The 18630-nt window shown below is 43.8% G+C and overlaps 2 long non-coding RNA genes across 2 annotated transcripts in view; one reads left to right on the forward strand and one right to left on the reverse strand.

Moving 5' to 3' along the window:
- LOC309610702 overlaps window positions 1-18630 on the reverse strand; it is a 111759-nt gene that overhangs the window by 88321 nt on the left and 4808 nt on the right. The window lies entirely within an intron of this gene.
- Window positions 615-18496, forward strand: LOC309610700. The gene is made up of 2 exons (XR_014234140.1): window positions 615-2232; window positions 13679-18496. It is a non-coding gene; the product is annotated as an uncharacterized lncRNA (long non-coding RNA).

Consider the following 18630-nt stretch of genomic DNA (forward strand, 5'->3'; position numbering starts at 1 on the left):
CTCGGGCGAGGGCGCACCGGGCGGGCTGCGGGCGTCGGCATGGGCGGAGGCGGCGGGCCGGGAGCCTGGGGTCAGCGCGCGGGGCGCGGGTCTCTGCGCCCGGCTCGGCCCAGAGCCTGCTCCCCAGTGGGGGGAGGACGAGGAGAAAGAGGAGGAGGAGGCGAGGAAGGCGCGCGCGTGCGCAGGCCCGCGGCGCCTCCCAAGTTGGGAATCCGAGTTGGGCGCAATGGAGGCGCGGGGTCTGGCTGGAGAGCGGGCCCCGCTTTCCTCGGAAACAGTCCTCGCCGGCGGCTAGTCCCCACGCCCAGGGCCTGGCAAGGAAGGGCGGCCGTGGCTCCTCCGGGAAACTTTGGCGGCGGCGACGCCGGCTGACGAGCTCCCCCCGCGGGGATACCGCGCGCCCCGCCCCGATCCCGGCCTGGAGAGGGGCGCGCCCGGCTTCCGCCGCCCGAGGGCGCGCCGGGGTCCCCGCGGACACCGCACCCTCACCCACCGACTCCGCAGCCCCCTGCCCCCGCCCCGCTCCACCCGCGGGACCTTCCTTCCCCGCACCCCCCCTCCAGCCGGTCCCCCCCGCGCGTCCGGACGCGCCGCCCCCTCCTCCAGTCCGGTCCTGGCTCCTCCTCTCCCACTCCCGCCCCGGCGGAGTCGAGACTAGCCCAGAAGAGAAGGGGAGGAGGCGGTAGGGGTGCGGGTCGCTGGTCTCTCTGGAAGATTCACAGTGTCGGGGGCGGCCCTTGCGCTGGAGAGAAATGGAGGGCTCAAGAGGTGGACTCCGGGATGCGGCCCATCCTGGGGAGGAGTCGAGGACCCCACGGCTCGTAGACTCTCCCGGCCGACCGGGTCACCGGGCGGACCTGGCGGCGCCGGGCCCTGCGCTCCAGGAGAGGCGCCCGGGAGAGGGGCAGAAAGGTCGAGGGGTCCTCTGGTCCCTAAGCGGCCGGGCTGCGCTGCCCGCCAGCCACGTCCGTTAGCGGCTCCTTGTGACCTAAAAACCACTTCACAGAGGAGGTGAGGCCGGGATTTGGATTTCAGCTTTCTTGTCCCAACCCCTCTGTCCTTTTGACCTGGCGGGATCCACTAGTCCATCAGACCACCCCTCCCCGCCCAGACGAGCCTTCCCTGAACCCCCACGCCCCACGCATGCGTAATTAGGCGCCCTCCTGTGCATCCCCACATCCCGCCTCCTACTCCCATAAAACTGCTCTTTGCATAGTTTTAACCGTGGTTACGCATACGCCTCCCCCCATCAGACTATGAGCTCCTTGAAGTCAGAAAAAAACCCTGAACGCCATTGTAGCTGTAAAAACCCACCCCAACCTGACACATGTTAATTAAAACTAAATTTTTTTAAGGTTTAAAATGCATCGAGCATTGGCTTTACATTTAGTTTAAAAATGCAGAGTGTTTACTATGGCCAGGCATTATTCTAGGTACTTTACAAATATTTCCTCATTTACTCCACTACTTCTCAAAGTGTGGCCTGAAGACCACCAGGGTTCCCCAATACCCAAAGGGTCTCTATGAGGTCCCTTTTGCTGGCTATATATCAGTGAGAGGCTAGATGTTCTTCATATACTGAAACACAGATCAGCATATCGTGATTGACTGAATATGCAGATGCAGATTTGAGGGTCCAGCTCTCTGATGATGAGCTAGACATTAAAGAGATTTGCAAAAATATGAGACAATGGCACTGTCCTTGGTACTTGTTTGTTTTGAAGCATGGTTATTTTTTATTAAAAAATATTCATGGTAGGGACTTCCCTGGTGGTCCAGTAGCTAAGAGTCCGTGCTCCCAATGCAGGGGGCCCGGGGTTCGATATCTGGTCAGGGAACTAGATCCCGCATGCCGCAGCTAAGAGTTTGCATGCTGCAACTAAAGATCCTGCATGCCACAAATAAGACCTGGCGCAGCCAAATAAATAAATAAAAATAAATATTAAAAAGAAAATTCATGTTAACATGTCATGTGTCTATTTTAAATTAATTTTTAAAAAACAGCTTAAATTTCTAGTTACAGTAGATATCAATAGATATAACATATCTAACAAAATCTCTTTAGGGTCTTCAATGGTTCTTAAGAGTGCCCTCAGAAAAAGGTCCCTGAGAGCAAAAAGTTTGAGAACTGCTGCCTGACGACATCCAAAGAAGTATTATTATCCCTATTTTACAAAAGAGGAAACTGAGGCACAGAGAAGCCAAGTCACTCACCCAAGGCCAGGCAAACTGGTAAGTGCTAAAACTGGGGTCAGATCTGTGCACAGCAATCCAATAAAGTGGACCTATGATTATCTCCACCCTAAATCAAGAACAGTGCAGAATAGGGAGGGATGTTAATTTCCTGTAGCTACTGTAACAACTTGCCACAAACTTGATAACCTGAAACAACAGAAACATTCTCCGCCAGTTCTGGAGGCAGGAAATCTGAGATCAAGGTGCTGTCAGGGCCCTGCTCCCTCTGATGGCTCTAGAGGAGGATCCTTCCTGGCCTCTTCCAGCTGCCGGCTTCCTTAGCTCGTGGCAGTATCTCTCCAATCTCTGCCTTTGTCTTCACGTGGCCTTCTCTGTATCTCTGTCTACTCCTCTGAATCGCTTATAAGAACACTTATCATTACATTTAGGACCTACCCACACAATCCAGAACTATCTTATCTCAAGATTCTTAATCATATCTGTATAGACACTTTGAAAAATAAGGTCACATTGACAGGGTCCAGGGATTAGGACGTGAACATAACTTTTTTTGGGGGGGAGGGTGTGTGTCAGGAGGGGTGGCACCATTCAACCCGCCACAAGAGGTTAAGTAACTTGCTTAGGGTACCACAGCTGGGAGGGATGGAGCTGAACCCAGTGGGTGCCCATGGTGAACTAAGGGATAAATAATGAATGCCCAGATTGGGGCAACTTTACCCTCAAGGTAGCAAAGATGTACTGAGAGTCTGCTGGGAGGGGACAAGGAAAGAGGAGCCACAGTGCCAGCGTGCAGCCTGAGCCTCGGGACCAGGGCAGGAAAGTGATGGGAGAGTGGAAGGGATGGAAATGACTTTAGGAAGGGAAAGAGGAGGCAAGGGTCCAAGGTGACCCCCCCCAACTGATGAGCCTGAGTGCTTAGGAGAATGCTTACAATCTTAAAAAAAGTAGGGAGAGGCAGCTGTTCCTGATACTTAAGCATCCAGATCTCTCTGCTTTGTAACCTTGGTCCAGTCACTGACTGGGTGTATCATGATCACACTTGAAAAAATTAATTTCTTCATATCAAATATCCAGTCTTCAAAATTTCAATTGTCTCCTCAGTTTACTTCTTCTTCTTTTTTTTTTAAATCTTGATGTTTTCAACATTTAGATTTTTTTTAAAAATTATTTATTTATTTATTTATTTATTTTTGGCTGTGTTGGGTCTTCGTTTCTGTGCAAGGGCTTTCTCTAGTTGCGGCAAGCGGGGGCCACTCTTCATCACGGTGCGTGGGCCTCTCACTATCGTGGCCTCTCTTGTTGCAGGGCACAGGCTCCAGACGCGCAGGCTCAGTAGTTGTGGCTCACAGGCCCAGCTGCTCCACGGCATGTGGGATCTTCCCAGACCAGGGCTCGAACCCGTGTCCCCTGCATTAGCAGGCAGATTCTCAACCACTGCGCCACCAGGGAAGCCCCCAGTTTACTTCTTTAAAGTTTGTTTGTTTAACCCAAGATCCAAATAATATTCACATATTGCAATTGGTTGATATGTCCCTTAGTCTCTTTTAATCCTCCATCTCTCTTTTTTTTTTCCTCCTTCCCTTGAAATCTATTGATGAAACAGGATTATTTGCCTTTTAGAGATTCTCAGTCTGGATTCTGATGATTTCACCACTGTGAAATTTCACCTTTAATATGTTTGTTCCCTATATTTTCTTTAGACTGGTGTTGGATGGAGAGATTGATTTGATTTGAGTTCAGTTTATTTGGTGGTGATGCATTCTAGCATTTGTCTTTATTTTGGAGGGATTCTCTTCTGTTTATTTAGCTATAGATCACATACAGTAACATTAACCCTTTTAATGTGTGCAATTCGGTAGTTTTTAGCACATTTACAAGGTTGTGCAAGCATCACCACTCTCTAATTTCACATTTTCATTAACCTCCCCATACAACCCTGTACCCATTAGCAGTCACTCTCCCTTCCCCTGTACCCCCAGCCCCTTACGACCACGAATCTGCTTTCTGGGTCTACAGATTTGCCTATTCTGAACATTTCATATAAATGGAATCATAGACTATGTGGCCTTTTGTGTCTGGCTTCTTCCACTTAGCATCATGTTTTTCAAGTTTATCTGTGTTGTAGCCTGTGTCAGTGCTTCATTCCTTTTTACGGCTGAATCATGTCCTGTTGTAAGGATGGACCACATTTTGTTTATTCATCCATTGATGGACTTTTAGGTTGTTTCCACCTTCCCTGTTGTTTTGCCTGTTGTAAAAACAGTACTTTTCTTCAGATCACTTGGTAGGAACATCTTCTCCTCACAGAACTCCTTGTTTCTGGGAGATGACCCAGGCTCCAGAAGAGGGTAGGAAGGAAATGGGAAAAGGGCTTTATCCAACCAGGGAGCTCACAACTATTGAGTGAGTACCTTCTGTGTGCCAGGTGGGGCAATCCTGCGACCACCAAGCTGCTTTCTCTCTATGCATCTGCCTATTCTGGACATTTCAAATAAATGGAATCATACCATATGTGCAGGAATAAGAGAAGACCATAGGCCATGTGTGTGAATCCCAGGTAAAAAATAGGCTCTATTTGTGTGAGTCAGCAGACTGGATTGGATGGGGCAAGTTGGGGAGAGGTGGGGAAAGAAGTTGAAGAGAGGACCAGAAATTGATTCTGGGGCCAAGTTCATATTTGATGCACTAAGTATGTTATATGATCTTCAGCAAGTCATTGAATCGTTCTTTGTCTTAGTTTTTCATCTGTAAAATGGGAATAACCCCAATCATACCTCCCTCCAGGATTTTTGTGGGGATTAAATGAGTTAAAATACATAAAGTGTTTCGATCAGAGGCTGGCACATAGTAAGAGCTACATTAAAGTTAGCTATTGCTATTTATATTATTATTGTTGTTGTTGTTACTATTACATTTGCTGTTATTGTTACCCCTGAAGCATTTAGTTCAGAACAATGACATCATGGAATCAACACTGTTGTCTGACTGTTAGAGGAATTGGAAATTAGGGAAACCAAGTCCCATCAATTGTACCTGCAAAATATCTCTCAAATTCTTCCACTTTTCTTCACCTCCCTGAAACCACCCTAGCCCCACTTAATATTATTTCCCCTCCTGGAAGGCTACTGTAGGTTTCTAACTGAGTCGTCTGCTTCATCTCGTCTTCTTTCTAATCTGTCTTCTACACAGCAGCCAGTAATCTTGATAAACACATACTTTTTATCACTCCAGGTATCAATGCCAAGTTACAATAAGCCCAAAGTCCTTCCCATGGCCAACGGGACTTTCATAGTGTCATCTGTGTCTACCTCTCCATCTTCATCTCACACCTAATCGGCTCACTCTCTAAGCACCAGCCACCCTGCTATTCCTTTAGTCCTTCTATGTACCATGGTTTATCTATTCCAAACTCAAATCCCTGGTAAGAGCATCCAAATGGCTAAGCTTGGGTCATAGCCCATGCCCTGGGATCAGACGAAGCAAAGTTTAACTTTTTCAGCTTTCGTCAAAGGAATAAAACTCTGCTTTCACCAAGAATCACACAGGGATGGATCACATAGGGGTGGACAGCCCAAACTTAGAAAGGGAGTTCAGATGCTGAGCAGGAAACAACACATGACTTGTTGAGGGGGGCATGCAAATTTGGGTCAGAGCTGAATTGTTGGGAAACAATAGAAAAGGAATTAAAGGTCAGTCCACTAGAGGGCCTCTTTCTGCATCCATTCCACACACAGCATTCAACCTCCCCTCCCAATAACACAGAACAGCTATTTAAAGACTATGGGCTTGCTGAAATATTTGTGAATAAAAAGATATAATGTCTTTGAATTGCTTTAAAATAATCCACTGGGACGGTGGGATGGTTGGGAATATGGATAAAATGAAGACTGGCCTTTTTGTTAATAATTGTTGAAGCTGGGTGATGGGTACATGGAACTTCATCATACTATTTTTCTTCCTTCTGTAATATTAGAAAATTTTCATTAGAAATTAAAAAAATTAATATAGACTATGGACTTGAGTGAATGGCAAAATATTAGCTTTCCTTGGATGAGTTTTGTTTCAGCCATGGGTAAAAGAAGAGAGATTTGATGCCACCAACAGGAACAGAAGATCTGGAGGCGGGGGGAGAGAGGATGAGTGGGGTGCTGGGACCTCCCACGGTTATAGGGACAGGAGGAAGAGCCAGTTGCATGGGCACGTGGCAGAGAGAAGCAGTGATTATGTGGAAGGAGAAGTTACTGCTTCCTGGAAAATCAGGCTACCAGTGCCTGAGAAAGCACACTAGGACTTGAGAGGGAACTTCGGGGCACTAGAGTGTAGCTCCCCTGTGCTGTTGCCATAGACTATCTAATAGATTGAATGTCTGTGCCCCGCAAGTTCATATGTTGAAAACCTAACCCCGCAATGTGATGATGTTAGGGGGAGGAGCCTCTGGGAGGTGATGAGGTCATGAGGATGGAGCCCTCATGCATAGGATTAGTGCTCTTATAAAAGAAATGCCGGAAACTCCTCACCCCTCCCACCACGTGAAAAGACAGAGGTCTGTGAACCAGGAAGGGAGTTCTCACCAGACACCAAATCTGCCAGTGACTTGATCTTGGACCTCCAACCTCCAGAACTGTGAGAAATAAATTTCTGTTGTTTATAAACCACCCAGTCTATGGTACATTTTTTTTTACCTCCTTTTTAAAAAAATTGTGGTATAGTTAACATACGTTGTATAAGTTTAAGGTATACAACATGTTGATTTGATCCCTTTATGTATTGCAATATGACTGCCACCGTAGCATTAGCTGACATCTGCATGTCTATGGTTTTTTGTTATAGCAGCCAAAGCTGACGAAAACAGACTATTTTACGAGGACCCTTATTTTTCAGGAGTCTGAGTAGTCTTCTGCTCTACTTGCCCTGTCCCTTGGGCTCAATCCCAAGCGTTGACCACCTGAAATAGCCTCACACCCACTCTTCTACCCACACAGCCTTGACTTCCCATGGTTGCTAATCTGGATTATCCTTCCTCTTCCTTACTCCCTCCTCCTCCTCCTCCTCCTTCTCTTCTATCTCCTCCTCCTCCGCCTTTAATTTGATAGACTTGAGATGGTCATGAACTGTTCTGATATCGTCATTACATCTTTAAACACCAGAACGTCACGCGAGACTCAGTTTGTTCTGCAGTGATTCTACTTAATGGTCAACCCCCGCCCCCCAACTCAAGGACTTTATATGGAAGATAATAATGTCCCCAAACCCATCATGGAAAACCTTAGTAACAAGAGTCTTTAAAGTGCATTGGGCACGCTCTCTGAATTTCAATGTCTGTTTCCACCTGAAGAGAGATTACCTGTAAATACTGGGTCTGTGTAGATTTTCCATTACAGTTACATTAATTTGGTAGCACTTCTCCGCTTTGAGGGTCTCATCCACTTAAATGGTTGGGCTCTTAATTAAATAAAATGTTTAAAGAAAAATATTTAAAAAGTAAAAAAATCACCCACTGCCTTTGTATGGGTTCCTTAAAAAGCTTATGAGTTAATGCTTTATTGGAGGGTATGATACCAGGGAAGCAAGAGTCAGGGAAGAAGGGAATGAGGCCGAAAAGGAGGGAGAGCAAATTCAAGGTGGAATATTACCGAAGTTGGTCCAGCTTTGCAGGAACACTCAGCCGATGCTTAATCTAATGGGAGGTCTCTGGGGAGAATGTGTGAAACCGCTGAATCTCAGAACTGTCCAATAGCACGGACAGGGGTATTGGGAGGGTATATGGGTGGCGGGGAGAAGATGAGCGATTTATCTGCCCGCTCCTTTATGTCTCTCATTAGTCCTCCCCTTGGGGCATTAACCTCCCCCCTTCTCTAGGCAGATCTCCCCTAGTTGGGTTGGTCCTGGGTGCTGAGGCAGCCGCAGCCTTTGCCCCTGTGGTCTTCTGAGACCATCAGAACTTGTAGGAGCTGAGGAGAACCTGGCACTGCACAGGGTTCTGCCACCACAGGAACAGCGTGAGCTGTAGCTGATGCTGTTCATGCCGGGAAGAGAGGCAAGTATCCCAGGTGGAGGTGGGGGAGGATACAGGTGGGACAAACGGCTCTGGGTCTGCCACACCCATAATCCATCCATTTACAAAATTATGGATGCAGTAGGCGTCCTCCCATCCCATTTCACTCCCAGGTAACTACTGTTGACAGTTTGATCCATGAGCTTCCTGATTTTTTCCTGAGAATATCTAAACACACATTTATTTTTTAAATGGAAGCATGACATACATATTAGTATGCAATTTGCTTTCGTCACTTAACATTACCCTGTAATTATCTTTCCAGCTCAGCATATATACATCTACCTCGTTCTTTTTTTTTTTAAATAGATAATCCTGCCTCATTCTTTTATTTTTATTTTTATTTTTTTTTAAACATCTTTATTGAAGTATAATTGCTTTACAATGGTGTGTTAGTTTCTGCTTTATAACAAAGTGAATCATGCCTCATTCTTTTAAATGATTGTATAGTTTTCTGTTTTATGGATGTACTGTAATTTACCTGATTATTTCTCCCTTGATAGACATTCACACTGTTTCCTGGTTTGGGCTATTTTAAACAACATTGCTGTGTTAGTCCAGGCAAGTTTTGGTTCTTTCAGTTTGATGGGAAGTGAGTGGCTAAAATACGTTACATCCTTATCTGCCCAGCACCTCCATTCCTGCCTATAGATTAGGCAGTAAGGACGAGGCTGCCGGCCACAGCTCACCCTGCAGAGAGCCAGCCCCGGGCTATGTTGGTGCGGGGCAGGGGGGTGGGGGGGCGGGGGAGAGCGGGTAGGGGGTCCCCCCCCTGCAACCACACCTCTTTCTAAAGTGTAGACTGTAGTGTTAGGAAGAAACTACTACAGGATTTGGGCTTTGGTTGGGTGGCTCTGGGGAGAGTTTAAGGATCTGGGAGTTTGCTCTAGAGTGGGTGCTGTCAGGAAGCAGGGACGATTCTAGAATCCGGGCTCTTAATAAATCTTATCTATACGGAGGACAGACTGGAGAGAAGCTAAGGCTATAATTGGTACAGAAGCAGCCGTCACTCTCATTCGCCCAGAGAGGGATAGATCTGGCATCTTGTGGCCTGGACTACGTTCCTGTGTAGTCTTGTTCCATCACCGTCCCGAGCGGCCTCGGCTGATGCTGCTGTTCTGTGACATCGTTATCTCAACGGGAGAACAGCAAGGCCAGCTGACTGGGCTGGGTCAGCAAGTGTACGTCTGGGGTTGCTCCTCTCTTTCTCAAAGCTGTGAAGGTTGTTTGATATTCAAGGTGGAAGTAGGGTCTAGGAAAAAGCAAAACTTGACCCTGACCAGCTTCGGAACGTGATCGAATGTCAAAGGCACAACCTCTCCTGGCTGCCTTTATGCCTGGACCTGGCTGTTTCTGGACTACATCTTGGACAGCTGAGAACTCTTCCCTGTTATTTGAAATAGCTTCATTGAGATATAGTTCATATGCCATAAAATCCACACATTTAAAGGGTACAATTCAATGGCTTTAGTATGTTCACAGATAATGTGCAACCGTCACTACTATCTAATCCCAGAACATTTTCTTTTCTTTTCTTTTTTCTTTTTTATGACTGAGTTGTACAGCTTGCAGGATCTTAAGTTCCCCGATCAGGGATCGAACCCAGGCCCCAGCAGTGAAAGCACTGAGTCCTAACCACTGGACCGCCAGGGAATTCCCAGAACATTTTCATTGCTCCAAACAGAAGCCCCTACCAGGGGTGAAGGCGGGGATGGGATAAGTTGGGAGATTGGGATTGACATATACACACTACTATATATAAAATAGATAACTGGGACTTCCCTGGCGGTCCAGTGGTTAGGACTCTGCGCTTCCACTGCAGGGGGCGTGGGTTCGATCCCTGGTTGGGGAACTAAGATCCCACATGCCGTGAGGTGTGGCAAAATAAAATAAAATAAATTAAAATACAATAAAATACAATAAAATAAAAAATAACGAATAAGGACCTACTGTATAGCCCAGGGAACTCTACTCAATACTCTATAATGGCCTATATGGGAAAACAATCTAAAAAAAGTGAATATACATATATGAATAACTGATTCACTTTGCTGTACAGCAGAAACTAACACAACATTGTAGATCAACTATACTCCAATGAAAATTTAAAAAAAAAGAAGCCCTCTTAGTAGTCACTTCCTATTTCCTCCACCACAGACCAAGGAAACCACTAATCTACTCTCTGTCTCTATGGATTTGCCTATTTTGGACATTTCATATAAATAAAATCATACAATGCATAGCCTTTTGTGACTGGCTTCTTTCACTTAGCTTAATGTCTTCAAGGACAATCCTTGTTGTAGCAGGAATCAGTACTCTATTCCTTTTTATGGCTGATAATGTTCCATCAGAGGGATAGACTACATTTTGTTTATCCATTCATCCATCAGTGAACTTCTGGGGTCAATGGGCTTTCCCTGTTGTTTGCTTGTGGTAAAAACAGTACTTTCCTTCTGGAAGCTCAAGCCACTTTGTAGGAACCTTTACCTCCTCATAGAACTCCTTGTTTCTCAGAGATGAAGCGGCTCCAGAAGAGAGTGGGAAAGAAAAGGGAAAAGGACTGGAATTCCCTGGCGGCCCAGTGGTTAAGACTCCACGCTTCCAATGCAGGGGGCACGGGTTCAATCCCTGGTCAGGGAACTGAGATCCCACACGCTGCGAGGTGCGACCAAAAGTAAAAAAAAAAAGAAAAGGGCTTTATCGAGCCGAGAAGCTCACAGCCATTCTGTGTGCCAGTCCCACCCGCAAAGATAAAGTGCAGTCTAAAGTGCAAAGATAAATTAGGACAGGAGACACTGCCCTCAAGGAGTTCGTAGTCCAGTGAGTAGAGAGGGTACATCTGTTGTTTCGCCTGTCAGGATCCATCCTATTTTTCTGATTTTCCTTGGGGGAACCACCCTTCTCTTGCTCTCTGGTTCCCAGAAAGGAGAAACCAGGGCCTGACCAATCAGCACCGTCCAACCTGTGGGGCTAGTGGTTCTCTTAGGGGTGGGCATTGACTTCAGACAGTCCAATGAGATGCCATCACACTTTTACTGGACCTCTTGAAAAAGGCAAATTTTTGTTTTGGTTGGTTGGTTGTTTTTTCCTATTGGGTTACTGAGAAAATAGGCTGGAAGCCTGGGGCTGTTGGTGGCCATCTTGCCATGATCTGGGGAGAGCCAGTCTGGGTAAGAAGTCAACAGGGAGGAAAGCAGGGCCAAGAGATGGGAGAGCAGACCACATCCTGGGATGTCATTTGAGCAGCTGGACCAAGCTGTGCCTTATTCTTTGCTACCTCTAGGCTTTTCAGCTATGAACCAAGGATTTTTAAGAACTAATAAAAAAATTAATTGTGGCAATGGTTGCACAACTCTGTGACTATAACTGAAACCATTGAATTGTACACTTTAAAATGGGTGAATTATAAGGTATATAAATTATATCCGAATAATAAAAAAATGAAATAACACAAGGTAAGGACTATGATAGAACCATTCACAGGATTTCCTTGAAACCCAAAGTAAGAACAGGTCAGTCTGTGGAAAGGAGAAGGCAAGCAGCCTTCCTGAGGAAATATTACTCCATTTTACAGGTGAGGAACTAAAGACCCTCCCAGAAAGGAACTGAGTATGAGCATTTGAGTGAGTGACAGGGCTAAGAATTAAAGGGATTAGTACGTTCTAGCCCATGACCTAGTCTCTGAAAACATAGTATCTACTTATGTGCTGTCAAAATTTCTAAGCCATGCCACCAATTAATTGACCTAAATTATTTTAAAACATTTATAGCATTGAGCCTGCTCACCACAAACATCTCCAAACAGACATGGGGGAAGTCTCTGTAGCTGTAATGTCTCTTGTTTTGGATTTCCAGAGTTTGTTAAAACTCTTCCACAACTCAAACTGGCTTAAGCAAAAAAGTTGTATAAATAAGAAATCCAGCATGTGGACTTCAAGCACAGCTGGATCCAGGGGCTCAGCTACATCATCTGACTTCTGCTGTTCTCTGCCCCTCAGCTCCAGGTTTGCACCATGTTGATGTCACTCTCATGCAGCTCTCGACACATGGTGGCCAAGGTGGCATTCAGGACCTCTAGGATTGCACCCTACCTGTTCAATGACCTCAGAAAATTCAGTGGATTTCCACTGTGTATCATTGGCTCAGCTTGGGACACATGCCCACCCCTGGACCAATCACTGTACTTAGGGACATGGATGTTGCTGATTGGTCAGGCTTAGCGCCAGAGGCTGGGGGCAGTCCATCTGAGTGGCATGGGATAAGATAGGAGGGAGGAGAATCCTCTTACAGAGGGGAGAATGGATGTTGAGCAGACAAAGTAAAAATCAATATTTAGTTTGGGACCAGGAAGCTGATAGTACTTGCTCACACTGTAGAAAAATAGCCATCTGACAAAGTTGATATTAAAAACTTTCTTTCTAATACTTCAATTTCGCCTTCATGATCTGGACTATCCTTTTCTTTTCACTTAATTATCCAAATCTTCAAGTAGTGTTCCTCCCTCTTCACTAATATCCTCACCAGTGGCTCCTAGGATCAAGAATGGCCCCCTTCTGGGACTTCCCTGGCAGTACAGTGCTTAAGACTCTGCGCTTCCAATGCAGGGGGTGCAGGTTCAATCCCTGGTTGGGGAGCTGGGATCCCACATGACGCGTGGCATGACCACGAAAAAAAATAAAAAGAATGGACCCCTTCTGTTCTGTAGCGTTTTCTACTTGGATTACCCCCTTCAGCCTGTAATTAATTACTTCCACGTATTGTTCCCTGTGTGTATGCAGAACCCATCACAGGGGCCCAGGGTCATGTGACCCAGCCTTCACACTCAGCCACAGCCTCACATTTAGACTTTTCATTTTTACAGAAGCTAATTTGCCATTGTGTTTACCATTCAGGACAGGAGTTTGTATCAGTCAGAAAATAGAACTCACTAGAGGTCTTTCCAACAGAAAGTTTTAATGTAGGAAACCGGTTAAACAGATGCATAAGTTATCTACTGCTGTGTAACAAGTTGCCCCAAAACTAAGTGGCTTAAAACAACAATAATCATTATCTTTCTTTTTTAAAAAATAAATTTATTTATTTTATTTATTTATTTTTGGCTGTGTTGGGTCTTTGTTGCTGCACGCAGGCTTTCTCTAGTTGCGGCGAGCGGAGGCTACTCTTCGTTGCAGTGGACGGGCTTCTCATTGTGGTGGCTTCTCTTGTTGCCGAGCACCAGCTCTAGGCATGTGGGCTTCAGTAGTTGTGGCTTGCAGGCTCTAGAGCGCAGGCTCAGTAGTTGTGGTGCATGGGCTTAGCTGCTCTGAGCATGTGGGATCTTCCCGGACCAGGGCTTGAACCTGTGTCCCTTGCATTGGCAGATGGATTCTTAACCACTGTGCCACCAGGGAAGCCCATAATAATCATTATCTTTCATACTTTCTGTAGATCCGGAATTCAGGAGAAGTTTGGCTGAGTGGTCCTGATACAGGATCTCTCAGGAGATTGCAGGCAAGATATCAGCAGGGGCTGCAGCATCTGAAGACTTAATTGGGTCTGGAGGAGCCACCTCCAACATGGAGCCCTCACATTGCTGTTGACGGGAGGCCTGAGTTTCTCTCCGTGTGGGCGTCTCCCAGAGCTGCTTGAGTGTCCTCATGACATGGTAGATGGCTTCCCCCAGAGGAAGTGAGTCAAGAGAACAAGAGAGAAGACAGCAGAAGCCAGAAGAACTACAATTCTGCAGCCTGTGGAAGGAAAACCACATTCACATAGACATTGACAAAATGAAAAGGCAGAGGACTTTGTACCAGATGAAGGAACAAGATAAAACCCCAAAAAACAACTAAATGAAGTGGAGATAGGCAACCTTCCAGAAAAAGAATTCAGAATAATGATAGTGAAGATGATCCAGGACCTCGGAAAAACAATGGAGGCAAAGATCGAGAAGATGCAAGAAATGTTTAACAAAGACCTAGAAGAATTAAAGAACAAACAAACAGAGATGAATAATACAATAACTGCAATGAAGAATCAATAGCAGAATAACTGAGGCAGAAGAACGGATAAGTGACCTGGAAGACAGAATGGTGGAATTCACTGCCATGGAACAGAATAAAGAAAAAAGAATGAAAAGAAATGAAGACAGCGTAAGAGACCTCTGGTACAACATTAAATGCAAAAACATTCTCATTATAGGGGTCCCAGAAGGAGAAGAGAGAAAGGACCTGAGAAAACATTTGAAGAGATTATAGTCGAAAACTTCCCTAACATGGGAAAGAAAATAGCCGCCCAAGTCCAGGAAGTGCATCAGGTCCCATACAGGATAAACCCAAGGAGAAACACGCAGAGACACATAGTAATCAAAGTGGCAAAAATTAAAGACAAAGAAAAAGTATTGAAAGCAACAAGAGAAAAATGACAAATAACATACAAGGGAACTCCCATAAGGTTAACAGCTGATTTCTCAGCAGAAGCTCTACAAGCCAGAAGGGAGTGGCACAATATATTTAAAGTGATGAAAGGGAAGAACCTACAACCAAGATTACTCTACCCAGCAAAGATCTCATTCAGATTTGATGGAGAAATCAAAAGCTTTACAGACAAGCAAAAACTAAGAGAAATCAGCACCACCAAACCAGCTCTACAACAAATGCTAAAGGAACTTCTCTAGGCAGGAAACACAAGAGAAGGAAAAGACCTACAGTAACAAACCCAAAACAATTAAGAAAATGGTAGTAGGAACATACATATCGATAACTACCTTAAATGTAAATGGATTAAATGCTCCAACCAAAAGACATAGACTGGCTGAATGGATACAAAAACAAGACCCATATATATGCTGTCTACAAGAGACCCACTTCAGACCTAGGGACACATACAGACTGAAAGTGAGGGGATAGAAAAAGATATTCCAGGCAAATGGAAATCAAAAGAAAACTGCAGTAGCAATACTCATATCAGATAAAATAGACTTAAAATAAAGAATGTTACAAGAGACAAGGAAGGACACAACATAATGATCAAGGGATCAATCCAAGAAGAAGATATAACAATTATAAATACATATGCACCCAACATAGGAGCACCTCAATACATAAGGGAACTGCTAACAGCTATAAAAGAGGAAATTGACAGTAACACAATAATACTGGGGGACTTTAACACCTCACTTATACCAATGGACAGATCATCCGGACAGAAAATTAATAAGGAAACACAAGCTTTAAATGACACAATAGACCAGATAGATTTAATTGATATTTATAGGATATTCCATCCAAAAACAGCAGATTACACTTTCTTCTCAAGTGCACACAGAACATTCTCCAGGATAGATCACATCTTGGGTCACAAATCAAGCCTCAGTAAATTTAAGAAAATTGAAATCATATCAAGCATCTTTTCTGACCACAATGCTATGAGATTAGAAATGAATTACAGGGAAAAAAACGTAAAAAACACAAACACATGGAGGCTAAACAATACGTTACTAAATAACGAAGAGATCACTGAAGAAATCAAAGAGGAAATAAAAAAATACCTAGAGACAAATTACAATGAAAACACGATGACCCAAAACCTATGGGATACAGCAAAAGCAGTTCTAAGAGGGAAGTTTATAGCAATACAAGCCTACCTCAAGAAACAAGAAAAATCTCCAATAAACAATCTAACCTTACACCTAAAGGCGCTAGAGAAAGAAGAACAAACAAAACCCAAAGTTAGCAGAAGGAAAGAAATCATAAAAATCAGAGCAGAAATAAATGAAATAGAAACAAAGAAAGCAATAGCAAAGATCAATAAAACTAAAAGCTGGTTCTTTGAGAAGATAAACAAAATTGATAAACCTTTAGCCAGACTCATCAAGAAAAAGAGGGAGAGGACTCAAATCAATAAAACTAGAAATGAGAAAGGAGAAGTTACAACAGACACCGCAGAGATACAAAGCATCCTAAGAGACTACTACAAGCAACTCTATGCCAATAACATGGACAACCTGGAAGAAATGGACAAATTCTTAGACAGGTATAACCTTCCAAGACTGAACCAGGAAGAAATAGAAAATATGAACAGACCAATCACAAGTAATGAAATTGAAACTGTGATTAAAAATCTTCCACCAGGGGCTTCCCAGGTGGCACAGTGGTTAAGAATCCGCCTGCCAATGCAGGGGACACGGGTTTGAGCCCTGGTCCAGGAAGATCGCACATGCCGTGGAGCATCTAAGCCTGTGCGCCACAACTACTGAGCCTGCACTCTAGAGCCCATGAGCCACAACTACTGAAGCCTGCGCGCCTAGAGCCCATGCTCTGCAACAAGAGAAGACACCGCAATGAGAAACCTGTGCACTGCAACAAAGAGTAGCCCCTGCTCTCCGCAACTAGAGAAAAGCCCCCACGCAGCAACAAAGACCCAATGCAGCCAAAAATAAATAAATAAAATAAATTTATTTTTTAAAAATATGGCTTAAAAAAAAATCTTCCAAAAAACAAGAGTCCAGGACCCGATGGCTTCACAGGTGAATTCTATCAAACATTTAGAGAAGAGCTAGCACCCATCCTTCTCAAACTCTTCCAAAAAATTTCAGAGGAAGGAACACTCACAAACTCGTTCTAAGAGGCCGCCACCACCCTGATACCAAAACCAGACAAAGATACTACAAAAAAAAAGAAAATTACAGACCAATATCACTGATGAATATAGATGCAAAAATCCTCAACAAAATACTAGCAAACAGAATCCAGCAACACCTTAAAAGGATCAAACACCATGATCAAGTGGGATTTGCCCCAGGGATGCAAGGATTCTTCAATATATGCAAATCAATCAATGTGATACATCATATTAACAAATTAAAGAATAAAAACCATATGATCATCTCAATAGATGCAGAAAAAGCTTTTGACAAAATTCAACACCAATTTATGATAAAAACTCTCCAGAAAGTGGGCATAGAGGGAACCTACCTCAACAAAATAAAGGCCATATACGACAAACCCACAGCAAACATCATTCTCAATGGTGAAAAATTGAAAGCATTTCCTCTAAGATCAGGAACAAGACAAGGATGTCCACTCTCGCCACTATTATTCAACATAGTTTTGGAAGTCCTAGCCACAGCAATCAGAGAAGAAAAAGAAATAAAAGGAATACAAATTGGAAAAGAAGAAGTAAAACTGTCACTGTTTGCAGATGACATGATACTATACATACAGAATCCTAAAGATGCCATCAGAAAACTACTAGAGCTAATCAAAGAATTTGGTAAAGTTGCAGGATACAAAATTAATGCACAGAAATCTGTTGCATTCCTATACACTAACAATGAAAGATCAGAAAATGAAATTAAGGAAACAATCCCATTCACCATTGCAACAAAGAGAATAAAATACCTAGGAATAAACCTACCTAAGGAGGTAAAAGACCTGAACTCAGAAAACTATCAGACACTGATGAAAGAAATCAAAGATGACACACACAGATGGAGAGATATACCATGTTCTTGGATTGGAAGAATCAATATTGTGAAAATGACTATACTACCCAAAGCAATCTACAGATTCAATGCAATCCCTATCAAATTACCAGTGGCATTTTTTACAGAACTAGAACAAAAAATCTTAAAATTTGTATGGAGACACAAAAGACCCCAAATAGCCAAAGCAGTCTTGAGGGAAAAAAACGGACCTGGAGGAATCAGACTCCCTGACTTCAGATTATACTACAAAGCTACAGTAATCAAGACAATATGGTACTGGCACAAAAACAGAAATATAAATCAATGGAACAGGATAGAAAGCCCAGAGGTGAACCCATGCACCTATGGTCAACTAATCTATGACAAAGGAGGCAAGGATATACAATGGAGAAAAGACAGTGTCTTCAATAAGTGGTGCTGGGAAAACTGGACAGCTACATGTAAAAGAATGAAATTAGAACACTCCCTAACACCATACACAAAAATAAACTCAAAATGGATTCGAGACCTAAATGTAAGACCAGGCACTATAAAACTCTTAGAGGAAAACATAGGAAGAACACTCTTTGACATAAATCACAGCAAGATCTTTTTTGATCCACCTCCTAGAATAATGGAAATAAAAACAAAAATAAACAAATGGGACCTAATGAAACTTTAAAGCTTTTGCACAGCAAAGGAAACTACAAACAAGATGAAAACACAACCCTCAGAATGGGATAAAATATTTGCAAATGAATCAACAGACAAAGGATTAATCTCCAAAATATATAAACAGCACATGCAGCTCAATATTAAAAAAACAAACAACCCAATCCAAAAATGGGCAGAAGACCTAAATAGACATTTCTCCAAAGAAGACATACAGATGGCCAAGAAGCACATGAAAAGCTGCTCAACATCACTAATTATTAGA

Source organism: Balaenoptera borealis (genome assembly GCF_965194805.1).
Source record: "Balaenoptera borealis genome assembly, chromosome: 14".
Taxonomy (NCBI): Eukaryota; Metazoa; Chordata; class Mammalia; order Artiodactyla; family Balaenopteridae; genus Balaenoptera; species Balaenoptera borealis.